Raw genomic sequence first — 22,410 nt, 5'->3', positions numbered from 1 at the left:
GGGAATATACTGCATTTTTAAGCTTTGATTTTTTTTTTTTCTTTTTGGTGGCACTGGGGCTTTGTTGCTGTGCACAGTCTTTCTCTAGTTGTGGTTTTAGAGCTTCTCTGTTGCACTGGCTTCTCTTGTTTCAGGGCACAGGCTCAAAAGTGCATAGGCTTCAGTAGTCGTGGAGCGTGGGCTTAATAGTTGCAACTTGCAGGCTCCAGAGCTCGGGTTCATTAGTTGTGGCCCACTGGCTCAGTTGCCCTGTGGCATGTGGGATCTTCCAGACCAGGGATTGAACTGGTGTCCCTTGCATTACAAGGTGGATTCTTAACCACTGGACCGCCAGGGAATCCCTAAACTTTAAAATAGTTATAGACTCACAGGGAGAAGGCAGTGGCAACCCACTCCAGTACTCTTGCCTGGAAAATCCCATGGATGGAGGAGCCTGGTAGGCTGCAGGCCATGGGGTGGCTGAGAGTCAGACACGACTGAGTGACTTCACTTTCACTTTTCACTTTCATGCATTGGAGAAGGAAATGGCAACCCACTCCAGTGTTCTTGCCTGGAGAATCCCAGGGACGGGGGAGTCTGGTGGGCTCCCATCTATGGGGTGGCACAGGGTCGGACACAACTGAAGCAACTTAGCAGCAACAGCAGCTCAGGAAATTAAAGTAGTATAGAAATTCTATATACTATAGCTAATTTCACCGGGGGCAGGGGGCGGGTGAATGGTGTCTTGCTATCTTATGTAGCCATTAGTATCAAAACTGGGACATTGGACTTCCCTAGTGTCAAGTGGTTAAGAATCCTCCTGCCAGTACAGGGGACACCAGTTTGATCCCTGATCCAGGAAGATCCCACATGCTTTGGGACAGCTAAGCCCATGTACCACAACTACTGAAGCCTCTATGTCCTAGAGTCTGTGTTCTGCAACAAGAGAAGCCGCTGCAATGAGAAGCCTGCACACCGCAACTAGAGAGTAGCCCCAGCTCACTGCAGCTAGAGAAAGCCTGCACTCAGCAGTGAAGACCCAGCAAAGCCAAATAAATAAATAAAATTCTTTAAAGGCACAGGTGATCTTAAAAAAAAAAGGAAGGTTATCATAGGTATACTCTGTCGTCCTTTATCATATTTCATCAGTTTTTACATGTACTCATTTTTGTGTCTGTATATGCACATGTATTATATTCTCTGCAGCCAAAGATGGAGAAGCTGTATACAGTCAACAAAAACAAGACCAGGAGCTGACTGTGGTTCAGATCATGAACTCCTTATTACCAAATTCAGACTGAAATTGAAGAAAGTAGGGAAAACCGCTAGACCATTCAGATATGACCTAAATCAAATCCCTTATGATTATACAGTGGAAGTGAGAAATAGATTTAAGGGTCTAGATCTGATAGATAAGAGTGCCTAATGAACTATGGAATGAGGTTTGTGACATTATACAGGAGACAGGGATCAAGACTATCCCCATGGAAAACAAATGCAAAAAAGCAAAATGGCTGTCTGGGGAGGCCTTACAAATAGCTGTGAAAAGGAGAGAGGCAAAAAGCAAAGGAGAAAAGGAAAGATATAAGCATCTGAATGCAGAGTTCCAAAGAATAGCAAGAAGAGATAAGAAAGCCTTCTTCAGTGATCAATGCAAAGAAATCGAGGAAGACAACAGAATGGGAAAGACTAGCGATCTCTTCAAGAAAATTAGAGATACCAAGGGAACATTTCATGCAAAGATGGGCTTGATAAAGGACAGAAATGGTATGGACCTAACAGAAGCAGAAGATATTAAGAAGAGGTGGCAAGAATACACGGAAGAACTGTACAAAAGAGATCTTCATGACCCAGATAATCATGATGATGTGATCACTCATCTAGAGCCAGACATCCTGGAATGTGAAGTCAAGTGGGCCTTAGAAAGCATCACTACGAACAAAGCTAGTGGAGGTGATGGAATTCCAGTTGAGCTATTTCAAATCCTGAAAGATGATGCTGTGAAAGTGCTGCACTCAATATGCCAACAAATTTGGAAAAGTCAGCAGTGGCCACACGACTGGAAAAGGTCAGTTTTCATTCCAATCCCGAAAAAAGGCAATGCCAAAGAATGCTCAAACTACTGCACAGTTGCACTCATCTCACATGCTAGTAAAGTAATGCTCAAAATTCTCCAAGCCAGGCTTCAGCAATACGTGAACTGTGAACTTCCTGATGTTCAAGCTGGTTTTAGAAAAGGCAGAGGAACCAGAGATCAAATTGCCAACATCCACTGGATCATGGAAAGAGCAAGAGAGTTCCAGAAAAACACCTATTTCTGCTTTATTGACTATGCCAAAGTCTTTGACTGTGTGGATCACAATCAACTGTGGAAAATTCTGAAAGAGATGGGAATACCAGACCACCTAACCTGCTTCTTGAGAAATCTGTATGCAGGTCAGGAAGCAACAGTTAGAACTGGACATGGAACAACAGACTGGTTCCAAATAGGAAAAGGTGTACATCAAGGCTGTATATTGTCACCCTGCTTATTTAACTTGTGTGCAGAGTACATCATGAGAAATGCTAGACTGGAAGAGACACAAGCTGGAATCAAGATTGCCAGGAGAAATATCAATAACCTCAGATATGCAGATTACACCACCCTTCTGGCAGAAAGTGAAGAGCTAAAAAGCCTCTTGATGAATTTAAAAGGGGAGAGTGAAAAAGTTGGCTTAAAGCTCAACATTCAGAAAACTAAGATCATGGCATCTGGTCCCATCACTTCATGGGAAATAGATGGGGAAACAGTGGAAACAGTGTCAGACTTTATTTTTTTGGGCTCCAGAATCACCACAGATGGTGACTGCAGCCATGAAATTAAAAGACGCTTACTCCTTGGAAGAAAAGTTATGAGCAACCTAGATAGCATATTCAAAAGCAGAGACATTACTTTGCTGACTAAGGTCCGTCTAGTCAAGGCTATGGTTTTTCCTGTGGTCATGTATGGATGTGAGAGTTGGACTGTGAAGAAGGCTGAGCGCTGAAGAATTGACGCTTTTGAAGTGTGGTGTTGGAGAAGACTCTTGAGAGTCCCTTGGACTGCAAGGAAATCAACCCTGGGATTTCTTTGGAGGGAATGATGCTGTAGCTGAAACTCTAGTACTTTGGCCACCTCATGCGAAGAGTTGACTCATTGGAAAAGATTGTGATGCTGGGAGGGATTGGGGGCAGGAGGAGAAGGGGACGACCGAGGATGCGATGGCTGGATGGTATCACGGACTCGATGGACGTGAGTCTGAATGAACTCCAGGAGTTGGTGATGGACTGGGAGGCCTAGTGTGCTGCGATTCATGGGGTCGCAAAGCGTCGGACACGACTGAGCGACTGAACTGAACTGAACTGACATGTATTTTTATTGTCTTTTCATTTTTATCACATGTATAAGTTCATATAGCCATCAGTTCGGTTAAGATACTGTGGAAATTCCCTGGCAGTCCAGTGGTTAGGATTCTGTGCTTCCACTGCAGGGGGCATGAGTTCAGATCCCTGGTTGGGGAACTGAGATCCCAGAAAACCCACAGTGTGGTAAAAAGAAAACAAAACACCAAAATGATACAGAACTGTTTTTATCACCACATCTTTCTTGTGCTTCCTTTCTCCCTACCACTCTTTCCTATTCCCAGGCAACCACTAATTTGTTCTCTGTCCCTATAATTTTGTCAAGAATGTTATACAAATAGATTCGTATAGTGTATAATCTTTTGAGATTGACTGTTTTCATTTAGCATATTGCCTTTGAGACCCATCCAAGTTGCTTCATGTACCAGTAGTGACTGTTTTTAATTGCTGAGTAGTATTCCGTTTTAGATATGTTCTGCAGTTTGTTTAATCATCCACTGAAGGATATTGAGTTGTTTCCAGCTTTTTGCTATTACAAATAAAGCTGCTCCAAACATTCATGTACAGGTTTTTGTGCAGACATAAATTTTCCTTTCATGTAGATAAATGCCCAGGAGTGTGATTGTTGGGTTACATGATACGCATGCATTTGAATTTTTAAGAAACTACTCAACTATTTTCCCTAGAAGTTCTACCATTTTACATTCTACCAGCAGTGTATGAGAGACTTATGTTCTCAGCATTCTTACCACCATTTGGTATTTTCACTGTTTTTTATTCAGCTCTTCTCAGATGATGTGATATCTTACATGATTTCAATTTGCCTTTCCCTTGTGACTAATAATATTGAACATCATGTGCCATTCATATATCTTCTGTGATAAAATATCTGTTCATGTCTATTGTTCATTTTCAGTTGAATTGTTTTTTACTTTTGAGCTTTGAGAGTTCTTTATATATTCTAGATACAAATCCTTTGTTGGAAATGTAGTTTGTAAATAGTTTATTCTAGTCTATAGCTTGCTTTTTCATCCTTTTAACAAAGTCTAGGAGAATAGAAGTCTTAAATTTTAACAAAGTCCCGTTTACCAAGGTTTTTTCCTTTTCGGGACTGCGTTTTTGGTGTCGTTTATGAGAACTCTTAAGTGAGTCTGCAAATTCTCTGAAGTTTTATAGCTTTCTGTCTCACATTTAAATCTATGATCAATTTTGAGTTAATTTATATAAAGTGAGTTTCATTTTGCCTGTGAATATCCACTAGTTTCAGCGCCATTTGTTGGAAAGGCTGTCTATCCTTCCACCATTGAACTGCTATTGCTTCTTCCTCAAAAATCAGTTATCTGTCCTTGTATAGATTTATATTTGGGTTCTCTATTCTGTCTTGTTGATCTTTGTGCCTATTTCACCACCAATACCACAGTGTCTTGATTTTTGGAGTGCCGAAGAATTGATGCTTTTGAACTGTGGTGTTGGAGAAGACTCTTGAGAGTCCCTTGGACTGCAAGGAGATCCAACCAGTCCATTCTAAAGGAGATCAGTCCTGGGTGTTCTTTGGAAGGAATGATGCTAAAGCTGTAACTCCAATACTTTGGCCGCCTCATGCGAAGAGTTGACTCATTGGAAAAGACTGATGCTGGGAGGGATTGCGGGCAGGAGGAGAAGGGGACGACAGAGGATGAGATGGCTGGATGGCATCATCGACTCGATGGACGTGAGTTTGAGTGAACTCCAGGAGTTGGTGATGGACAGGGAGGCCTGGCGTGTGGCAATTCTTGGGGTCGCCAAGAGTTGGACAAGACTGAGCGACTGAAGTGAACTGAACTGAACTGATACAGTAAGTCTTAAAATTGGATAGTAAGATTTTCCTCTTTTTTTTTTTTTTTCAAAATTGGTTCATTTATTCTACTTTTTTTTCCATATAAAATCTAGAATAAGCTTGTCTTTAACTACTAAAAGTGTTACTGAATTTTGACAGAAATGTTATTAAATATAGAGGTCAGATGTTGAATCTCCAATCCATAAACAGTGTTGTTATGCATTGACTTGAGTGCCCCTGAAAGTGAAAGTGTTAGCCGCTTGGTCGTATTTGACTCTCTGTGACCCCAGGGACTGTAGCCCGTCAGGCTCCTCTGTCCATGGAATTCTCTCCAGGGATGAATACTGGAGTGGGTAACCATTTCCTTGTCCAGGGGATCTTTGCGATCCAGGGATTGCACCTGGGTCTCCCGCACTGCAGGCAGATCCTTTACTGTGTGACCCATCAGGGGAGTCCCTTGAGCCCCCCTAATAAGCCCTACCTCCAGTCCCTCAGAATGTGACCTTATTTGCAAATAGTGTCAGTCTAAATGTTATTAGTTAAGATAGATTTATCCTGAAGTAGTGCGGGACTCCTGTTCCAATACAGGTGTCCTTGTAAAAGATAATTTTGGACACACGTACACATAGAGGGAAGATACGTGTAGACGCATGGAGAGAATGCTGTGTGAAGGTTAGGTTTGTGCTGCCACAAGCCAAGGAGCTGCTAGCAGCTAAGAAAGCTATCTGAACATATCTTTCCTTATCACTTTTAGAGGGTGTATCCTCTGTAGCACCTTGATCTCAGACATTTGCTTCAAGAAATGTGACACAATCAATTTCTGTTGGTTAGGCCACTCAGTTTGAGGGACTTTGTTATAACAGCCCTAGCAAACTAATAAAACATATATCTGTTCATTTATTTATATCTTCCTCGATTACATCAGCATTTTATAGTTTTCAGCATAGGGGACATATATGTTTTGTTAAGTATATACCCAGGTGTTTCTTTGTTAAAAAATAAATGTGATTATAAATGTATTGTTTTAATTTTGTTTCTACATGTTCATTATATATAAAAACACAATTGTATACAGAAATTTAAATTTTTAGGTATGTTTTTCTTGTATTCTGCAAACTTGTTGAACTTACTCATTCTAGGACTAATAAATTTTATTAGTTGTTTGTTGTTGTTACTAATTTTAAAATATTTTTTTGAGATTCCTTGGGATGTTCTATGTAGACAGTAATGTCACATGCAAACAGGGACAGGTTTCTTTTTCCAATCTCTACACTTTTTATTTCCTTTTCTTGTTTTGTGCTGATGGGACTTCTGGTACTCTGCTGAATATGAGTGGTGGGACTAGGCATTCTTCCCTTGTTTCCAACATTGAAGATAGAAATCCAGTGTTTCACCACAAAGTATGATGTTTACTATAGGGTTTTTTAATATATACTTTATCAGGTTGAAGAAGTTACTTTGTATAGCTTGCTGAAAACTTTAAAAATAATGAATGCTATTTCTGCATCATTTGGTATGATCATGTGATTTTTCTCTTCGTTACGTTAGCCTGTTGATTTGGTGGATTACATTGATGTTGGAATATTGAACCAGCTTTGGATTTCTGGAACAAATCCTACTAAGTTGTGGTGTTATGTAATACTTTTAATATATTTTTAGACTTGATTTCCTGCTATTTTACAAAGGATTTTTGCATTTTTAAGGGGGTGGTATTAGTCTATAGTTTTCATCTTTTGTATTATCTTTGTTGGGCTTTCTTGGTGACTCAGACAGTAAAGAATCTGGCTGCAATGCAGGATACACAGGTTCAATCCCTGGGTCAGGAAGATCCCCTGGAGAAAGGAATGGCACCCCACTCCAGCATTCTTGCCACGGACAGAGGAGACTGTTGGACTATAGTCCACGAGATCGCAAAGAGTCAGATATAACTGAGTGATTAGCACACTTTTGTTTTGCTTTAATATTAAAGAGTTCTTCTGTGTATTCTTACCATCTCTTCTTAATATCCTCTGCTTCTTGTTAGGTCCATAATATTTCTGCCCTTTATTGATCCCATCTTTGCATGAAATGTTCCCTTGGTATCTCTCACTTTCTTGAAGAGATCTCTAGTCTTTCCCATTCTATTGTTTTCCTCTGTTTCTTTGAACTGATCACTGAGGATGGCTTTCTTATCTCTCCTTGCTATAGATTGTTTGGCTCCATAAAGGACAGAAATGGTATGGTCCTAACAGCAGCAGAAGATGTTAAGAAGAGATGGTGAGAATACACAGAAGAACTATATAAAAAAGATCTTCACAACCCAGATAATCATGATGGTATGGTCACTCACATAGAGCCAGACATCCTGGAATGCAAAGTCAAGTGGGCCTTAGGAAGCATCACTATGAACAAAGCTAGTGGAGGTGATGGAATCCCATTTGAGCTATTCCAAATCCGAAAAGATGATGCTGTGTGCCGGGGTCCTGCCCCGGTGGATCCAGGGTGATTCGAAGCAGGGATGGCATAGGCGAGGAAAAATTTATTTATTTATTTAATTAAAAATATAAGATTAGATTAAAAGAAATAGTGTAGTAGGAAAATTTAGTGGAGAAAAGAGGCTGAATAACTTGGTTTACGTGGAAAGCCAGTAAAGTTCCAGACAAGGAACTTGCACCATCTACGTTAGGCCACCAGCGTCCTCTTGAATAGCAGGGGGTGCCCCACCTTGGGCTCCCTCTCTCGTGGATCTTAGAAGCCAGGGCAAGTAAGTAGACATGGCGAGCCTCCACGCCCCAGATGGGAATTCAGCCGGAAAAGGAGTAAGACACGGGGGAACCAGTCTTCCCAGGACTGGCCCGGCCCCTATTGTCTAGAAAGGCCTTTTATACCTTTTTGATTGTACATAGAGATCAATGGGTAATACAAAATTATGCAGCGTTAGCAGCCCAGACTCTTATCAAAACCAGGCTTTTCTCTCTGCATACCTAGTTGTATACACAAGTCTTAGGTGATTTACATCATCTTCCGGCCAAAAGGGCCAATTAACATTTTACAGCTTTTTTTCTGATAACGGTTTGTCAACCGGAAGACTTATTTTTGCTGATCTTCCCAAAGTCTGGTGCCGCTCTCAGAAAGCGCTAAATAAAGTTACAATCTTACATAGCAAAGATACAGCAATTTATAACAAGTAAAAGGAGTACAGTGATTTATAACAAAAGAAAAGTAATTAACTCAAAAGTCTAGTGTTGCTAACATCAAAACTACTATATACCTTTTTCCATATCCCGATGACATTGATTAATATCCTCCCAGGTGCCTAAAAGATAAAGAATATGGAGGCCTGGCAGCAGTCATTGAGTCAACAGTGAAATCCGTCACCAGTATGATTTTTAGCTCTTTAGAAAAGGCTCTGTATCTTTAAGATGCTTTAAGCTTTGTGCCTCTCGGAATTGGGGGCTGTAGGCAATTCACAAGCTGTAAAAAGTCCAGGGGAACCTGTTAGGCAAGCTAGAGAGTTATCAGAGGGGGTTTGAACTGAAGCATCCCTTTCAACTAAAGCCCTGAGTTAACTTTTTCCAGAGTGTGTCAGAAGAGTGGAAAAGCACAGTACAATAAGGCAGGCAGATTCTGGTTTTGGGGGTACATGCTCAGGAAATTCCAGGGGGGAAACCCTGAGGCCTGACTCGCCTTGCCCATCAGGCCTCTCCGCATGACTTTGTTATGGGTGGGATTACTCACACTGGCTCCTGGCAGCTGTGAAAATGCTGTACTCAATATGTCAGCAAATTTGGAAAACTCAGCAGTGGCCACAGAACTGGAAAAGGTCAGTTTTCGTTCCAATCCCAAAGAAAGGCAGTGCCAAAGAATGCTTGAAATACTGCACAGTTGCACTCATCTCACAGGCTAGTAAAGTAATGCTCAAAATTCTCCAAGCAGGCTTCCACAGTACGTGAACCATGAACTGCCAGATGTTCAAACTGGTTTTAGAAAAGGCAGAAGAACCAGAGATCAAATTGCCAGCATCCGTTGGATCATCGATAAAGCAAGAGAGTTCCAGAAAAAAACATCTATTTCTGTTTTATTGACTATGCCAAAGCCTTTGACTGTGTGAATCACAACTAACTCTGGAAAATTCTTAAGGAGATGGGAATATCAGATCACCTGACCTGCCTCTTGAGAAATCTGTGTGCAGGTGAGGAAGCAACAGTTAGAACTGGACATGGAACAACAGAGTGGTTCCAAATAGGAAAAGGAGTATTCAAGGCTGTATATTGTCACCCTGCTTATTTAACTTCTATGCAGAGTACATCATGAGAAACGCTGGGCTGGAGAAAGCACAAGCTGGAATCAAGATTGCCGGGAGAAATATTAATGACCTTAGATACGCAGGTGACACCATCCTTATGGCAGAAAGTGAAGAAGAACTACAGAGCCTCCTGATGAAAGTGAAACAGGAGAGTGAAATAGTTGGCTTGAGGCTCAACATTCAGAAAATAAGATCATTTTCTTATTCAGATCATTTCAACATTCAGAAAATAAACTAAGATCATGGCATCTGGTCCCATCACTTCATGGGAAATAAATGGGGAAACAGTGACACACTTTATTTTTGGGGCTCCAAAATCACTGCAGATGGTGACTGCAGCCATGAAATTAAAAGACACTAACTTCTTGAATGAAAAGTTATGACCAAGCTAGACAGCATTTTAAAAAGCAGAGACATTGCTTTGCCAACAAAGGTCTGTCTAGTCAAAGCTATGGTTTTTCCAGTAGTCATATATGGATGCAAGAGTTGAACTATAAAGAAAGCTGAGTGCTGAAGAATTGATGCTTTTGAACTGTGGTGTTGGAGAAGACTCTTGAGAATCCCTTGGGCTGCAAGGAGATCCAACCAGTCCATCCTAAAGGAAATCAGTCCTGAATATTCACTGGAAGGACTGATGTTGAAGCCGAAACTCCAATAGTTTGGCCAGCTGATGCAAAGAACTGACTCATTTGAAAAGACTGTGATACTGGGAAAGATTAAAGGCAGGAGGAGAGGGGACCACAGAGGATGAGATGGTTGGATGGCATCAGCAACTCAATGGACGTGAGTTTGAGTAAACTCTGGGAGTTGCTGATGGGCAGGGATACCTGGCTTGCTGCAGTCCATGGGGTCTCAAAGAGTTGGACACGACTGAGCAACTCAACTGAACTGAATATTAAGTAATCTGGACTTCATAGAATTTGTTTGGATTAGTTCTCTGCTGTTTTCTGGAAGAGATTGTGTAGAATTGGTTTTCTTTTAAAATTGTTAGATTTTACCAATGAAAGCATCAGGCCTGAATATCTTTTTTCAGGAGATTTTAAACTACAAATTCAATATGTTGAATAGTTATAGGACTGTTCAGATTATCAGTTTCATCTTGGGTGAGTTTTGGCAGTCTGACTTCTGAGGAATTGGTCTACTTCATCTAAATTGTCTGGTTTATATGCATAGAGTTGTTTGTAATATTACTTATGTATTTTTAACCTTTTTATTGGAAAGTGAAAGTTAGTGTTGGCTGAGCTGGGTTTTCATTGCTATGTGCAGTCTTTCCCTAGTTGCAGAGGATGGGGGCTACTCTTTGTTTTAGGCTTTTCATTGTGGTGGCTTCTCTTGTTGCAGAGCCTGGGCTGTAGAGTGTGTGGGCTTCAGTAGTTGTGGCACACGGGCATGTCACTCTGAAGCATGAGGGAATTTCCCGGACCAGGGATCGAACCTGTGTCCCCTGCATTGGTAGGCGGATTCTTAACTGCTGGGCCACTAGGGAAGTCCTTCCTTATTATGTTTTTAATATCGGTACAGTCTCTAGTGATACCCTCTTTTTCATTCTTGATATTGGTTAAGTTGTGTTTCTCTGTCGTTTTAAATCATTTGTACTAGGACCTTATTCAAAGAACCAGCTGTTGGGTTGTGTGATTTTTTAAAAAAATTGATTTTCTGATTTCAGTGTCATTGACTTCTGTTTTCTGTTATTTCCTTTCCTTTGCTTGCTTTTGCTTTATTTTGCTCTTTATCGTTATTATGAATAACACTACTCTGTTATGAACATTCATATGCACATTTTTGCTTCAGTTCAGATCAGTCGCTCAGCCGTGTCTGACTCTCTGCGACCCCCATGGACTGTAGCATGCCAGGCCTCCCTGTTCATCACCAACTCCCAGAGCTTGCTCCAACTCCTGTCCATTTAGTCGGTGATTCCATCCAACCATCCAATCCTCTGTCATCCCCTTCTCCTCCTGCCCTCAGTCTTTCCCAGCATCGAGGTCTTTCCCAGTGAGTCAGTTCTTCCCATCAGGTGGCGAAAGTATTGGAGTTTCAGCTTCAGCATCAGTCCTCCCAATGAATATTCAGAACTGATTTCCTTTATGATAAAGTGGTTTGATCTTGCTGTCCGAGGGACTCTCAAGAGTCTTCTTCAACACCACAGTTCAGAAGCATCAATTCTTTGGCACTCAGCTTTCTTTATAGTTCAACTCTCACATCCATACATGACTACTGGAAAAACCACAGCTTTGATTAGACGGACTTTTGTTGGCAAAGTAATGTCTCTGCTTTTTAATATGCCATCTAGGATGGTCATAACTTTTCTTCCAAGGAGCAAGTGTCTTTTAATTTCATGGCTCCAGTCAGCATCTACAGTGATTTTGGAGGCCCCCCAAATAGTCTGTCACTGTTTCCATTGTTTTCCTATTTACCATGAAGTGATGGGACTGGATGCTGTGATCTTAGTTTTCTGAATGTTGAGTTTTAAGCCAACGTTTTCACTCTCCTCTTTCACTTTCATCCAGAGGCTCTCTGGTTCTTCTTTGCTTTCTGCCATAAGGGTCGTGTCATCTGCACATCTTGAGGTTATTGATATTTCTCCCAGCAATCTTGATTCCGGCTTGTGTTTTGTCCAGTCTGGAATTTCGCATGATGTACTCTGCATATAAGTTAAATAAGCAGGATTATTTTTGCTTAGACATGATTTAAAATTATTTGGGGTATTTTCCTAGGAGTAGAATTGCTGGATCATGTGGCAGTTTTATGTTTAACTGCTTGAATAGTCACCAGACTGTTTTCCATAGTGTTGCCTCATTTTACATTCCTATCAGCAAATTTTTTGTACCTAGTCCAGCAATCTTACTCTCTTAGGTAGTCGATAGTTCATTTATATATAATGCAATTGGTGATGTACTTGGGTTAATATCTGCCATCTTATTATTTGATTTCAGTTTTTCGAAACTGTTTTCCTTTTTCTCTCTCCTGTCTTGACTTCTTTTTTGTATTATTGTATTTCTCTCTCTGATTACCAAGTTAGTTGTGCATTGTTTTATTGCTTACCCCAGAAATTATGATATGTACTCTTGACTTACAGTATTCTAATAAAAATAATAACTTTGATCACTCTCCCATTAGTGTTCCTCTGACCTCTGTCTTTATCATTTTATTATTACACATAATTATTTTGTATTTTATATGTCTTTTAAGGCATTATTTTTTGTTTTTACAGAGAATATTCATTTCTGTTTTCCCACATATTCACCTCTTGTGGATTTTAATTCCTTTTGAATTTTCATCTTAGATTACTTTTATCTTTTAGCGTAGGTTTGGGCCAGTAATTTTTCTGTTTTTGCCTATATGAAAATGTGTTTACTTTGCCTTCACTTATTAAAGGATATTTCTGCTGACCATAGTATTATGGTGAGTAGTTTTCTCTTAGCTCTTTAAATAAGTCATTCTATTGTTTTCCAGCATTCCAAAGTCCAGCAGTATTTGTTCTGTTGAAAAAGGTATCTTTTTCCACCCCCCACTGGCTGCTTTTATGGTTTTTCTCTTTTTTTTCCCCACACTTTAAATGCGATATGCTTAGGAGTATTTTTTGTATGTATTCTTCTGGGGATTTGCATAACTTTTTGAATATGGGTTGTCTTTAATCAGTTCTGAGAAATTCTTGACCATCATCTTCTTATATATTGCCTCTGTTCATTCTTTCTTCCCTTTTGAGGTTCCAGTTATGTATTTCCTAAACATTTTCATGTGTTTTACACATTTATTATGTGTTTTTTTTCCTGTATTTTTCAGTAGGTTTTGGTCTCTGTGCTTCTGGTTTGGATATTTTCTATTGCCTTGTTTTCCATTTTGCCAGTTCTTTCTTATGGTATATCTAATGAGCTCTTACTGTCATCATTTATGTCTTTCACTTACAGAATTTCCATTTGTCCCTTCTTATGATAGATTCCAATTTTCTGGAATCCTTCATCTTTTATTTTCTCAAACATATTTCTCATGTACAGTCTTGGGGCTGAGCTGAGTTGAGGCTGGGTTTCAGTTTTTTTTTTTTTTTTAATTTTAATTTTTACTTTATTTTACTTTACAATACTGTATTGGTTTTGCCATACATTGACATGAATCCACCACAGGTGTACATGAGTTCCCAAATATGAACCCCCCTCCCACCTCCCACCCTATATCATCTCTCTGGATCATCCCCGTGCACCAGCCCCAAGCATCCTGTATTCTGCATCGAACATACACTGGCAATTCATTTCTTACGTGATAGTATACATGTTTCAATGCCATTCTCCCAAATCATCCCACCCTCTCCCTCAGAGTCCAGAAGTCCGCTCCACACATCTGTGTCTCTTTTGCTCTCTCGCATACAGGGTCATCATTACCATCTTTCTAAATTCCATATATATGTGTTAGTATACTGTATTGATGTTTTTCTTTCAGGCTTACTTCACTCTGTATAATCAGCTCCAGTTTCATCCATCTCATTAGTACTGATTCAAATGTATTCTTTTTAATGGCTGAGTAATACTCCATTGGGTTTCAGTTTTGATCGGTCTCTGCCTTCCTGTCATTTGCCCCCACTGCTGAAGTGTGGTCACTCAGGGGAGGGGCTTCCAGCTGCAAAAGAGTTATGCTCGTTTCCCCTAGCTGGACTTGAGCCTCTAATTTATGTTTCCTCATACTGATAACACTGCCAAAATCTCCACTCTGCTTTTCAGCAGCTTTGTGCATAGCTTTTTAACCTCCTGCCCTGTGCATCTCCAGAATTTTCAAATATCTTGAAGGGCCCAAACCTAGGAACTTCCCTGTTCACCCATCTGTCACTTTTGTTTTGAATTTTGTCTGTAGTCTTTTTTTTCCTTCTAATTTTTATTTTATATTTGAGTATCATCTATTAACAGTATTGTATTAGTTTCATGGGGTACAGCAAGGTGATTCCATTATATATGGTTTTGCACGACTACCAGAGCCCTCCTGGTTTCTTGGTTCTCTAGCATCAGCCTGGGCAAAACTTGCTTCTCAGTCTCTTGCCTTACACCCAGGTTCAACAGATACCTCCTTGGAGAAGTAGCCGCACTTATCAGGCCACCTCTGCATGCTTCCCTGCTCTCTGATTCCTGGTCTGTCTAGTTGTTTTCCTTCAGTAGTTCTCTAGTAGCCTTCAATAGGTACTTTAAAACTTTTCCTGTATTTTGAAATTGTTCTTGATGGGAACATTGATTTAATTTAAAGTTATTAATTTAAAATTATTTCTTCATGCTTGGAAGTGCTGGTTGCATATAGTTTGTTATATGTTACTATATATAAACATGTTATATTTATTATGTATAGTGTGTATATATAATATTATATGTAGTGTTATTTTATATATTAATGGTAAAGTGATTGTCACTTATAGTTATGTATCAGTTATCACAACTCTTATACAGTTAACTTCTTTTAACACCAGTTTCTCTAAGTGACTCTTGGTTTTGTGACTGCATTGTGCATAGAAGTCTTCTGGAAAATATTTTATATCAAGGTAGAAGTAAATTGATTGAGTCTTAGTGGAAAGGCCTTGTGGTGAGAATATGTTATTAATTAAAAATCAGCAGTGACTCTGAAACTGGTTACATAAACATGTGAAAAAAATATTCGGTAGTCAAAAGCCCAGATGTACACTTCTTGGGATAATTGATCTGTTCCTGTGGTTATGATGATAATTTTAGTATGGTTTTATGTTTGCGGCCACTATTTTTTCTGTTTTCTTAATATCAGCTTACAGTGTTAGCTCTGTTTAAATCATGTGATTTCAGAGTTCAAAGAACTCTAGTGTATGTTTTTAAATTTTTCTTTTAATGTAAAAAGAACAGGAAACTATGAGACCAAAGTGACATCTCTTCCTTTACCTCCCACCTCAAAATATGTACTACTATGTATAACGACTACTCTTCCTCTCCTACTCTTTCCTTTCATTTTTCATCCTCCTTTCCTATTGATACATATTAGTTGACAAAAATACAGAAATTGAAGTACATAAGAAAAACAAAATGGAAATCTCTTGTAATCCCATTAGCAAGCAGTAATCAGGTTTCTGAGCATTTGACGCGTATCTTTTGTGGATTTTTCTATATAAAATGGACTGTATTGTTATTTGTTGTTCTCAGCCACGCCTTTTCATTACTATCACCTGTAATAATAAAAATATCCATATAGATTCTGCAGTACACCTCATACGATAATGAAAATATCCATATAGATTCTGCAGTACACCTCATACTTAACCAAATCAGAATCTCTAGGGGTAGGATGAAGAGGGTTTTGTTGAAAAAAAAAGCAAAAGTTTACCTTCAGAAAATTTTAATTGCCTTCAGAAATCTTTTAAAACAGAAAAAACAAGAATATTGCCATATTAAATACGAAGAAAACTTTGACTTGTATACAACTCTCCATCTAATGATCTGACTTGAACTTTTTGCTGGCCATTCCGCCCTGTGGTGAGTTTGGACTGCTCTCGGGGTTTCCGGCCATCTCTCTGTGCCCTCTGTGCTCCTGTCTGTGTGGAATACGGTCGTGTCACACTTCCCTGCCGTAGGCTCTGTCAGCGGGCTCACAGTGAGTGTTCGAAGCTCAAGGAGCTGTTTAGTGTTCTTTGGCCTGAAGATACGGAATGTAGTAGGTGTGAAAATCATAGATTTTTCATGGACCATTGCTTCTTTTGCAGTATATTTAAAATTATTTGTCTTCTGGTTCATCAGTTTTTAAGAACTTTTTGAAGTGTGTATATTACTTATAATTTTGAACAGAAGTTTCATGCCTCAGAGCTGTTCCATTTCCTTAGGAATTTGGAATGAAATGAAAAAGGTGGAAAAAGAAAAACATTTCTATGAAGAAATTTTAAAAATAATTAAGAAAAACATAATCAGGATATTGATTGTTAACATCTTTCCCTTATTCCTGAGTAGAAAAGTAATGCCATTTATAAAAGATGAGAAGATATAGAGAACATAATCATTTGTTGCCTCATTATTAAATATCTTTAATGATTTAATGGGACTTGAATATCTTTATGATTTCAGTGTTAATGACTGTAGTAGTTCTGTCATTTCTATTTTTCTTTCTTTCTTTCTTTTTTTTTTTTCAATTTTGTTTTTTTGACCATGAAGCATGTGGGAGAAAAGTTATGACCAACCTAGATAGCATATTCAAAAGCAGAGACATTACTTTGCTGACTAAGGTCTGTCTACTCAAGGCTATGGTTTTTCCAGTAGTCATGTATGGATGTGAGAGTTGGACTGTGAAGAAGGCTGAGTGCCGAAGAATTGATGCTTTTGAACTGTGGTGTTGGAGAAGACTCTTGAGAGTCCCTTGGACTGCAAGGAGATCCAACTGGTCCATTCTGAAGGAGATCAACCCTGGGATTTCTTTGGAAGGAATGATGGTAAAGCTGAAACTCCAGTACTTTGGCCACCTCATGCGAAGAGTTGACTCATTGGAAAAGACTCTGATGCTGGGAAGGATTGGGGGCAGGAGGAAAAGGGGACAACAGAGGATGAGATGGCTGGATGGCATCACTGACTCGATGGACCTGAGTCTAAGTGAACTCCGGGAGATGGTGATGGACAGGGAGGCCTGGCGTGCTGCGATTCGTGGGGTCGCAAAGAGTTGGACACGACTGACTGAACTGAACTGAACTGAAGCCCTAAATTCAGTAAACTCCTTTGCCATAAACATTTTCCTCACAATTAAGCTTCAGATAGCAATCGCTCCCATGGCCTCAAGCTGCGGCCTATGTACTCATCCTGGAACACTGTTTTGTAAAAGTCCTTAAACAAATGGTCAGTGATTAACTTTATGAATTATTCTGTGAGCACAGCTGCAGAAAGCTTTGTGCCTTCTCATGCTCCTCTCAAGAACAATAAGCACCTTAATATTCCTTTTTAGTCAATTCAGCTGAGGAAAGGAAAAGACAAGTCAGAATTACAAGGCCTAACTCCTTCATCCCAGGTCTGTGCCTTCAGAATGAGGAGAGGGGGCTGGGGGCTGTGCCTCCGTTTTGTCATTAATGCCTAACGCGGCTCCCAACAGGAATGCTTTCAGTTTTTTTTTACCATTGAGAATAATGTTTGCTATAGACTTACCATATATGCCCTTTACTGTGTTGAGGAAGTTTCCTTCTGTGCCCGTTTTTTGAGGAGTTTTAATCATAAATGGGTGCTACATTTTGTCAAAGGCTTTTTCTGCATCCATTGAGATGATATGATCTTTTTGTCAATGTGTTAATATGGTGTATCACATTGATTGATTTGCATATGTTGAAGAATCCTTGGATTCCTGGTATAAACCCAACTTGATCATGGTGTATGAACTTTTTGATGTGTTGCTAAATTCTGTTAGGTAAAATTTTGTTGAGGATTTTTGCATCTCTGTTCATCAGTGATATATTGGCCTGGAGTGTTCTTTTTTAATATTATCTTTGTCTGGTTTTAGTATCAGGTTGATGGTGGCCTTGTAGTATGAGTTTGGAAGTGTTCCTTCCTCTGCAATTTTTGAAAGAGTTTTAGAAGGGTAGGTATTAGATGTTCTCTAAATGTTTGATAGAATTCTCCTTTGAAGCCATCTGGTTCTGGGCTTTTGTTTTTTGGGAGATTTTTGATCACAGCTTCAATTTCAGTGCTTGCAGTTGGGTTGTTCATAATTTCTATTTCTTCCTGGTTCAATCTTGGAAGATAGAAGTTTTCTAAGAATCTGTCAATTTCTTCCAGGTTATCCATTTTATTACCATAGTTGTTCATAATAGTCTCACAATTCTTTGTATTTCTGCGTTGTCTGAGGTAACCTCTCCTTTTCATTTCTAATTTTGTTGATTTGATTCTTCTCTCTCTCTTTCTTGATGAATCTGGCTAAAGGTTTGTCAATTTTGTTTATCTTCTCAAAGAACCAGCTTTTAGTTTTATTAATCTTTATTATTGTTTCTTTCATTACTTTTTCATTTATTTCTGCTTGGATCTTTGTGATTTCTTTACTTCTACTAATTTCGGGGCTTTTTTCTTCAGTTGTTTCAGGTGTAAAGTTAGGTTGTCTAGTCCATGTTTTCCTTGTTGCTTGAGGTAGGGTTGTATTGTCATGAACTTCCCTCTTAGAGCTGCTTTTGCTGCATCCCATAGGTTTTGAGTTGTCGTGTTTTCATTGTCATTTGTTTCTAGGAATTTTTTTATTTCCCTTTTATCTTCTTCGGTAACCTGTTGGTGATTTAGAAACATGTTGTTTAATCTCCATGTGTTTGTGTTTCTTACAGTTTTTTTCTTGTAATTGATATCTGGTCTCATAGCGTTGTGGTCAGAGAAGATGCTTGATAGGATTTCAATTTTCTTAAATTTACTGAGGTTTGATTTGTGACCTAAGATGTGGCCTAGCCTGGAGAATGTTCCATGTGCCCTTGGGAAGAAGGTGTATTCTGCATTTGGATGGAATGTCCTGAAGATATCAGTGAGATCCATCTCATCTAATGTGTCATTTAAGACTTGTGTTTCCTTATTAATTTTCTGTTTTGATGATCTGTCCATTGGTGTGAGTGGGGCGTCAAAGTCTCTTACTATTATTGTGTTACTGTCAGTTTCTCCTTTGATGTCTGTTAGTGTTTGTCTTATGTATCGAGGTGCTCCTATGTTGGGTGCATAGATATTTATAATTGTTATGTCTTCCTTTTGGACTGATCCCTTGATCATTCTGTAGTGTCCTTCCTTATCTCTTGTACTTTTGTTTATTTTAAGGTCTACTTTGTCTGATATGAGGATTGCTATTCCAGCTTTCTTTTACTTCCTGTTTGCATGCAATATATTTTTCCATCCTCTCACTTTCAGTCTGTATGTGTCCTTAGGTCTAAAGTGGGTTTCTTGTAGACAGCATGTATATGAGTCTTGCTTTTGTATCCATTCAGCCAGTCTGTGTCTTTTGGTTGGAGCATTTAATCCATGTACACTGAAAGTAATTATTGCTCTATATGTTCCTATTGCCATTTTCTTAATTGTTTGGGGTTTATTTTTTAGACCTTTTTTCTTCTGTTATATTTCTTGACTGTATAAGTCCTTTTAACATTTGTTGTAAAGCTGGTTTGGTGGTATTGAATTCTCTTAACTTTTGCTTGTCTGGAAAGCTTTTTATTTCTCCATCAATTTTCAATGAGATCCTTGCCAGGTACAGTAATCTTGGTTGTAGATTTTTCCCTTTGAGTACTTTAAATATATCCTGCCATTCCCTTCTGGCCTGCAGAGTTTCTGCTGAAAGAGTAGCTGTTAAGTGTATGGGGTTTCCCTTGTATGTTACTTGTTGCTTCTCTCTTGCTGCTTTGAATATTCTTTCTTTGTGTTTAGTCTTTGTTACATTGTGTGTTTGGGCGTGTTTCTCCTTGCGTTTATCCTGTATGGGACTCTGTGAGCCTCTTGGACTTGACTGACTATTTGCTTTTCCACGTCGGGGAAGTTTTCAACTATAATCTCTCAAAATCTTTCTCATACCCTTTCTTTTCTCTCATTCTTCTGGGGCCCCTCTAATTTGAATGTTGGTGCATTTGCTGTTGTCCCAGAGGTCTCTGAGACTATCCTCAGTTCTTTTCATTCTTTTAATTCTTCTAGGTCTTTGATAATTGATTCTTGCATTTTCTCCGTTTTGTTTTCTAGGTTTTTGATCATCTTTACTATCCTTATTCTGAATTGTTTTTCAGGTAGTTTGTCTGTTTCCTCTTTATTTATTTGGAATTCTGTGTTTCTGGTTTGCTTCTTCATTTGTGTAGTATTTCGCTGCCTTTTCATAATTTTTTCTTAATTATTGTGTTTGAAGTCTCCTTTTCCCAGGCTTCAAGCGAAGTTGAATTCTTTCCTTGAAGAAGGTTGAATTCTTTCTTTTGGTTTCTGCCCACCTAAGGCTGGTCCCATGGTTGTGTAAGCTTTGTGTAGAGTGAGATTTGTGTTGAGTTTTTGTTTGTTTGTTTGTGTTTCCTCTCATGGGTAAGGCTGAGTGAGGTGGTAATCCTATCTGCTGATGATTGAGTTTGTATTTTTGTTTTGTTTGTTGTTTAGATGAGGCATCCTGCACAGGGTGCTACTGGTGGTTGGGTGATGCTGGGTCTTGTGTTCAGGTGGTTTCCTTTGTGTGAGTTCTCACTATTTGATACTCCCTATGGTTAGTTCTCTGGTAGTCTGGGGTCTTGGAGGTGAGTGCTCCTACTCCAGAGGTTCAGGACTTGCTCTCTGGTCAGAAACAAAGATTCCACAAGTGGTTTGTTATGGCATTAAGTGAGATTAAAACAAATATACAAAAATGAGAAACCAAAGATGAACCCCAGACAAATGGCAGTTACAACATCAGGCAAATACTAGTTAAAATAATGGAATATACATGTTATAGCCATGTGTTCCGGAAAACAAACTCACTCAGAAGGACAATGCAGATAGTGAAGTGCAGTTTATTACACCGGCGGGCCCAAGGCAGAGTCTCCTCTTAGCCAAGGACCCCGACCAGCATTTGTGAAAATCTTTTATACCCCATGTGCATGTGTCTGAACCCACCACCCCAAATTCCTTGAGACTTACATAAACCAAGGAAAATACAGCCCCAGTAACCCCATCATTCATGTGCTATGTGCTTATGTGCTCAAACAATCAACCAATAATCAATCAGCCCAAGGTTACACTCCGAGAGATACAGAAAAATTTATGGCCTGCCTGGAGGAAAGGGTGATTAGTGTATGTTTCCTCTTAGGCTATGAGTAACCTAGATATGATCTTCAAGGTTCCCCTGTCTGGAGGGGGTCTTATTCTTCTGTTGTTTTTTCCCGTAGGCCCTAAACACAGAGTTCAGAGTCCGTTGGAAAGGTGGCCGAGCATGATCAGCATGAACAGGCCTAAGATGGAGTCCAGGCCTTAGGAATTCCTTCTTCATATACATATACACCTGTGAGCAAAGTCAAAACAGTCCAACAAAAATAATGTAAAGTAGATTGATCCGGCAAACAAAGGAAATAAAAAATTATATTTACCAGTTAAGAACAAAACTAACTAAAGCACAAACTGGAAAACAAAACTAAAGCAATGTGCCAAGTGGGGAATAGAGCAATGAAAAAAAAACTAACAAATAAGTTGAGAGGAAAGGAAGGAAAGAAAAGAAAGAATGGAAATGCAGATTTAGATAGATCCAACCAGTCCATTCTGAAGGAGATCAGCCCTGGGATTTCTTTGGAAAGAATGATGCTAAAGCTGAAACTCCAGTACTTTGGCCATCTCATGCGAAGAGTTGAGTCACTGAAAAAGACTCTGATGCTGGGAGGGATTGGGGGCAGGAGAAGGGGATGACAGAGGATGAGATGGCTGGATGGCATCACTGACTCAATGGACCTGAGTCTGAGTGAACTCTGGGAGTTGGTGATGGACAGGGAGGCCTGGCGTGCTGCGATTCTTGGGGTCGCAAAGAGTCGGATATGACTGAGTGACTAAACTGAACTGAACTGAACTAAACTGAGATGAAGATTTATATACATTAAAGATTAACTGCAAGGGGAAAAAAACAGTAGGAAAGGCAAAGAAAGGGATAAATATACAAAACATACAATAGATTTTTAAAAATTAAAATTATAAAGAGGAGAAAAGAAAAAAAATGGAAGAAAGAAAAAAGGAAAACTCCACAGAACTGCAAAAGCCCAATGTAGAGGCAGAGGTTTATAACAACATTAAAAAGTGTGACTAAATATACACATATACATATACACCCATAGGCAAAATCCAAAAAGTCCAGCAAAAATAAAGTACAATAGATTGACCCAGTGAACAAAAGAAACCAAAAATTATATCTGCCAAAACAAAACTAGCCAATGCACAAACTAGACAACAAAACTAAATCAAAGTGCCAACTGGGGAATAAAGCATTGAAACTAAAACTAACAACTATGTTGAGAGGAAAGGAGAGAAAGAAAAGAATAGAT

The 22,410-nt window shown here is 39.2% G+C and overlaps 1 pseudogene; it reads left to right on the top strand.

The window, feature by feature from the left end:
• LOC128068157 (frizzled-3-like) overlaps positions 1 to 22,410 on the top strand; it is a 43,703-nt pseudogene that overhangs the window by 17,779 nt on the left and 3,514 nt on the right.

This window comes from Budorcas taxicolor, chromosome 24 (genome assembly GCF_023091745.1).
Source record: "Budorcas taxicolor isolate Tak-1 chromosome 24, Takin1.1, whole genome shotgun sequence".
NCBI classification, from domain to species: Eukaryota; Metazoa; Chordata; class Mammalia; order Artiodactyla; family Bovidae; genus Budorcas; species Budorcas taxicolor.
This window is presented reverse-complemented; position numbering and strand designations above follow the sequence as displayed.